Below are 6,666 nucleotides of genomic sequence, written 5' to 3' on the forward strand. Positions count from 1 at the left end.
AAAATATGCTGGGCCTTAAAGTACCACAACAGCTGTTTTTCTTGCTAAAATATGACATTAAATTTTTTGGACAGCTGGATACTTCCTTGATGAAAGTGGAATAAGGGGCTATTTTTCCTCTCCCTCCCCTCTCTCTCTCTCTTTCTCCCCCTCCAGTCTTTCCTCCTCCTTCCGTGCAAGGCGATAAAGCCCAAACCTTTGCAGATATCCATGTGGGCAGTTGGCTGATGTGCCCATGGGGCTGGAGCCCCTGCAGCAACCCAAGAGAGGGGGCTGCTGTATGCTAAACCCCCCCTTGTTATTCCTGGATCCCTCCCACATCCCAGCAGGATCTGTGCCAGCAGCAGTTATAGCCTTGACATCTTGTTTTGCTGATGGTTTGTAGTATGTCAAAAATGTTCTGCCCTTAAAATGAGGGCACTTGTGCAGCCACCAGGGTTGGTGTGTTCCCTGGTGGGTTTTGTGCTTCAGACCCCCTGGGCTCACAAAAAGGGATAGTTTGGGGCTTTTCAAGACCTCCAGCTGCAAACAGTGGTGTGGGGCAGGAGCTTGGTGGCCACATCTGGCCCCATGAGCTGGTGCTGGTCTTTGAACCAACCTGGATTTGAAGAATTGCTGCCTGGAATTCACATCACTTCACCCTGCAATGGTAGTGAGGGCTTGGGCAGAATTTTGAGCACTGCAAAGTGCTGTTGTGGCTTTTCCTTTGGTGGTATCACCTGGAACGAGAGGTGTCTTTCTGACAGTGTGTCCTGGGATGAGCTGCAGTTCCCAGGCTGAAATGAGTTCTGGGATGGAGATTTGCAGCAGTGTCACTACCCTGAGTCTTAAAACACAGGGGTGGTCATGGTGGGAGCAGAGATGTGGTGGGATGCATCCTTGGGGTGCTGGAGAAGTGGCTCTGATTATAGGCACTGTGTCCACCCACAAGCAGCATCACCTGGTGTTATCCAGGGCAGCTCAGGGCTCACTCATGTGATGGGTGATGTGGGCAGCATCAGGATGGAGTGTCTGCTCCCCTCATTCCCATCCCACATCTGGAAGGGCTGTGGTTCCTTGCCCAGCTCCCTGTGCGCTGTTAAGGACAAAGCCCCTGCCCTCCACACCTCATCTTTCCCTTTTTTCCTATTTTTAAAGATCAGCTTAACTTTCATGGGAGACAGAAGAATTTTAAAGGGGGGAGGCGAGAACCGAACCAGGATGAGGGTTTCATTGCCCAGAGGCTCATTGATTTTATTTTATTTTTTTGTCTGGGGGCTGATCTCCCAGGTTAACAACCCAGTGAGGTGCAGCACAGGCAGCAGCAGCATCACCACCATAGGGCTGAGAGCTCTGATTACCCATTGCTCCTCTCCTTTCTGCTGCAGGACCTTATTTACACCCAACACTGTATCTGCTAAGCCATCACACTTGCAGTTCTATATGTTTATGGGGATCCAGGAGTGTTTGTGGTGTTGGGGATGCAGTGGGGTTGGGGTGCTGCGCTGGGTGCCGGTGGTACCCGTGTGTGTATAAAAGGTATAAAAGTGTGTTCCCTTTTCCCGGCCAGAGAGCATGTGGTTGGAATTAGCGGCTGGGCTGCAGGGGGAGCGGGCAGCTGGGTTTCTCCGGAGCGTTTCAGTGCTTAATCTCTGAAGAATGCAGAATGTCTGTCTGGATGCCCCAGCCAAGATCAACTCCGCAGCACGGGGAGGCCAATATAAACGTTCATGTTTTGTGTCACCGAGATTTCATTAGATGTTTTTTATGTAATTGCATAAGTCGAACTACCGTGATGAAAATGCCACAGCGAACAAATGAGATGAATTGTGAAACTTCTCCTTCGAGGAGACGCTGGACTCCTCTGGACCATGGGGATCCAGATCCAACCTCTTCCAAGGCTCTTGGTGACCTCTTGGGATAAATAAGAGGCTGTTTGCCCATGTCTCCCCCTCTCCATCCCTCACCCTGACGTCAGGGCGAGCTCGGACCTCGGCCAGGCAGCAGGTCTCCCCCTGGCCAGGGCTGGAGGCAGAGGGGCTGGCTGCTCCTGCATCCCTCCTCTGAAATCCATGGGGAGCCAACAGGGTTGAGGGAAAGGAAGAAAAATCTCCCATTTCTTGGCCGCTTGACATCCAAGTGCTCTGTAGCATCTGAATACTATCACTGCCCTCTTGATTTCTTGCTCTAAACCCCTTACAGAGGAAGGGCAGGGTGAGTTCCAGGGCTTGGCAAGCATCTGTGGCCATGCTGCACCCCATCCCTGTCCTCTGACCCTCTCTGCTAATGATAACAACTTTGTTAACCTGCCCCTGCAAGGCCTGGCTTGTTTTCCTGATGATAGAGATTAATGCTAATTTAATTAGGCCTTAATCAGTGCTTGCTTGGTTCAAACCCAGACATGCTCCTGATGCCAGGCAGCTCCAAGGGCTGCTGAGTGCTGTGATGGGATGGTGCTGCTCCTCCCCAGGATGTAAGAGCCCAGTGGAGCAGCATCCCAGCACCCACTGCTTTCCCCAGCTGCACACCCATCCTGGTTTTCCTCGGCAGCACAGACACCTACACAGGACAAGAGGCTGGACCCACTGGGATGGCAGCCTAGTGTAAACCCCTTGGGTTCTGCTCCCAGAGGAGGTTTTCCTCTGGATGCACAGCAGGGATGAGGAAGCAGTCAGCAACACAGGAGCCTTGGGTGCTGCATCCCCACGGCAGCTTCTGCGAGACTGGCTGGAACGGTCGCCCTCGCCGCAGACACATCTGCTGGGAGGGAGGGCCTGGAATTTGGGATATTGTTTTTCTGGCGGGGAGTGGTGGGTGCCAAAAGCCTGATAAATTAATCACCTCTGACATGGGTCAGTCCAGCTTCTGGCGTGCGCAGGCTGGGCCCCCTGAGACACTGTGCTGCTGCAGCGAGAAAGTTCATCCTGCAGATTGTCTGCCCAGGAGAGGAGTGGGTTTTGGGAGAGGGGCAGCTGCTGCTGGTAGTGGGGGGCTCGACCACTGTGCTCCCCTGGGATGGAGATGCAGTGGCACAACTCTTGCCAGCTGCCTGTGCCTGGCAATGCTGCGACCTGACAGTGCTCATCACTTATTTTGGAGCAGGACCTGGCTGGGTGGCTGCATGCTGCTGGCCCTGGGAATGTATTTAGGATTTGTGCAGCTCCTGGCATAGTCAGGTCCTTGGTCAAGGACTACTGGAGTACTAGTGGGCATACAGAGCCCATGGAAGCTGTGTGGGATGGGGATGTGTGGCATGCAGGGATGTGCAGGATATGGCAGGGGTGTAGCTGCTGTAGGTTACAGGCAGCTTATTTTAGTCCCTTAACCACAGTCCTTGCAGGCAGGTGTTTGTTATTGGGGGTTCAGGGTTGGATGTTTCAGTCTCTATGTGCTGCTGGGCCAGTGGGGTGATGCTGGTGCAGCTCAGTGTGTGGTCCAAGGTGGGAATGTTTACCCCCTCCCATGATGAGTGGCATTTTGGATCTGCTGTGGTAGGTTTTGTTTCATAGAGGTCTCACCAGTCCAGTCTTTTTGCTGGCTGCTCAAAGCCAAAGCAAGTCAGGCTGAACCTGCACCTTGACAGGCTCCTCTTGCCCCTGAGGAAAGGATGGGTTTTTCATGGTTGTGTGCAGGTATAGGGTGCCCATCCCTGGGGGTTGGCAGTTCCTGACCCTGAAAAGTCCTTGCTGCTCACCGCACTTGCTGGAGAGGAGATGGTGAAGGACTTCATTCATCCACTGATGGGGTTTCTATATTGCTGTGGAACAAAGGGGATTTCTGTTTCTGACTCCACTAAGCATCTGCCTTCTCCTCTCATTTCATTTACTCTCCCCTTTCATGTGCTGCTTCCCATCCTGGTAACTACCAGCATCTTCCTCTGCCAGCAGCAGCATTTGCTTTACCATCCTGGGACCATTTCTGCTCAGAGTAGGAGAAAGAGGAGTGGAGTGGTGAACAAAGCATGGGGGACAGGGTCCTACCTGGGTCTTGGAGAGCATCAGAGGCTGCATTTGTGCTTTACATTCCCCAGGGCCCCATGCAGGGCTGGACTGTGCTGCTCTGGGTGGCAGGAGGTGTTAAGACACTCAGCACGTGCTGTGATCTGCACGTGGGTTCTGAGCAGATCTTAGTGGGTTCTGAGCAGATCGTATCAGGACAATGCAGAAGCCTCCTTCCATCCCTCCTGTCTTCTCCACTCACTCTCCTTCTCTCTCCCCCTTTTATTTTTTTTGTCCAGACATAATTAATGTAAACCAAATGCTTTGTGCACAGCTGCTGGCATCCTGAAACTGTTTTGTGTGTGGTCTCTCCTTTAGCCTGGACAGGGATGGAGCAAAACTCTGAGCACTATCCCAGACCTGCTTGGGTAGGGAGCAGCATCTATTGCACAAGAGGCACCTTGAGTTTCTGCATTCCCCTCGTGGGATGAGGTTATGTGATGGCTGGTGAAACAGGTTTAAATAGAACCTTGGAGCTGCCCAAAAGCTTCATCTCCCAAATTCAGCCAAACCCAAGCTCAACTTTTCGTGCTTGGTTGGAGGGAATTTGCTTAACTGAAAGCCCAAATGTCTGTCTCATTTTTGTGGCTGCCTGTGTGTGTCTTGGTCCCCCTGGGGCTGGATGCTAACGTACCAAAGCTGCCATTGGAAGGATGTCCTTGTGCTGTGTCTGGCACCTTTGGACATGGGGAACAGCAAGATCTTGTGATTTATTCTTTCACAGCCAAAGGGATCTGATCATTGCTGTTGCTTGATATTGTCACTAGAGTTTTAGAACACGAGGTGTGAGGGAAAGTAAGTTTCTGATCCAACTTTTTACAATCCCCAAAGCCCAAGCAGCAGTGGAGCCTCTTGAATTCTGAGCAGTTCCCAACAGCAGTGGACTCCCTGTAACACCAGGGCTGAGGGGCTCTGCACCTCCTGCAGCCTCATGCTGTGCTGCCAGCACTGTCCCTGTGTCTGCCTCTTCCCAGTCCCTCTCAGATGGTGCTTTTCCTCTCCATTGCTCCAATCACTCCCTTAAAACCCCAGCATGGCACTGGGATCACCAGATAAAAATAGCAACTTCCATGTCTCACACTCTGCTCGCTTGCCAGCAGCACCCTGGGTGTGCTGGGAAAGCTGGATAGTACCAAGGGATGCTTGGCTTCCAAAAATCCCTATTTTTTGCCAAACACCCTGCTGGAGTGATGGACCTGATCGTGCTGTGGTGTGTTGATGGACACAATGCTGCCGTGGTGTGATGAGGGCAGCCCAGAGTGTGGCTTCCCTCTGGCCCTCTGTGAGTCAGTGGCTGAGCATTTTGCAAACACTGGAGCTAAATGGGAAGCATCTGATGTCCCTGCATGGACATGCTTTGGATTCCAGGGTGATTAGGATGCTGCAGATGCCTGGGTGAGAAGGTAGGCTGGGTGGTGGTCCTGGGAGTGAATGTTCTCATGTTTCTGCTCCAAAACTCTCCCTGTATGGGGATGACACATCTTGGATGCATCCTCCCAGTGGAAGCTGAGCAACTGGGGCATGCCTTGAGGTGGCTCCTTCTGGGGTGGCTTTGAGCAAAGAGATGAGCAGAAAACCAATGTGCAATGGAACAGTCCTAGTTTGGGGCAATATTTGGAATAGAATACCTCAAAGGCACCAATGTGTCCATACAATATTTTAGTTCTAAAAAGTAAATATCTGACTTTCTGTGGAAGACTAGTTTTTGTGTAAAACTTTCAACCAGCCCATGGTGAGATGCCTGGAGAGGGTCAAGTGTCAAGGAGGGGTGATTCTACTCTCAGTGCTTGGTCAAGTGATGCTCTCTGGAGGGTTCTGACTAGCAGAGAAATATCCCTTTGGCCCCCCCATCCTCACACCCAGCCCCACTCCAGGGTGCTCTGGGTCTTGGGCTGGTGAGTGCCAGAATCCAAACTGTCTGAGCTGAGTGCCCTGCAGTACCTGGGCTATGGCAATTTTAAATGAGTGAGAGGTTGAAAAATGAGTGAGATTTTTTTTTTAAGAGATCACCTTGGAAAAGGAGACAAAAATTCTTTCTTGCACAAGTGAGATGCTTTAGGAACTGCCTTAAAATTAATCCAAAACATGAGCCCAGATCCAAATGAGTGGGACTTGGCAAGAGGGCTGGACACATTATCTTAAATATAGGCAGGCATCCCAGAGGGGTTTTGGTGGTTTTCCTGGTCACTTCTTATTCCTCTGTTTCCTCCTCCACTCCCCCCTTCTTGCATGTTCTCTCCATTTTAATGCCTCTTCCCACATTTTGTGTATGAAATCTCCCCGAAACAGGCAGGGTTGCAACACTGCAAGAACTTTCATGTTAGGATGTTTTGCTTGCTGTGGCACTTTTCCTTAGGAGAACATTGCCTGGGTGGCCAGTGACCTCTGTCCTGAGGAGACTGCAGCTCCTAAGGAATGGAAAAAGATTTTCAAAGGTGCAAATGCCTCTGGCTTGTGGATTTGGGGCTGTCGTGAGTCCTAAGCTGTGCAAAACTGGGATGAAACCTTGTATGCTTCTGGCCCTCGGTTCAGTGACTTGAGCAGGTTCTCACCTGCCAGTGCAGCCCCAAAACCTCGTGTGACAGGGGCAGCAGTGCTCAATATGGCAGGAGGTTTGTGACAACAGGCTCTGTGGTGTGTTCCTGTGCTATTCAGGTCCCTTCATCCTCGTTCCACCTCAAACAGGAGA

Source organism: Acanthisitta chloris, unplaced genomic scaffold (genome assembly GCF_000695815.1).
Source record: "Acanthisitta chloris isolate BGI_N310 unplaced genomic scaffold, ASM69581v1 scaffold19959, whole genome shotgun sequence".
Lineage (NCBI taxonomy): Eukaryota > Metazoa > Chordata > Aves > Passeriformes > Acanthisittidae > Acanthisitta > Acanthisitta chloris.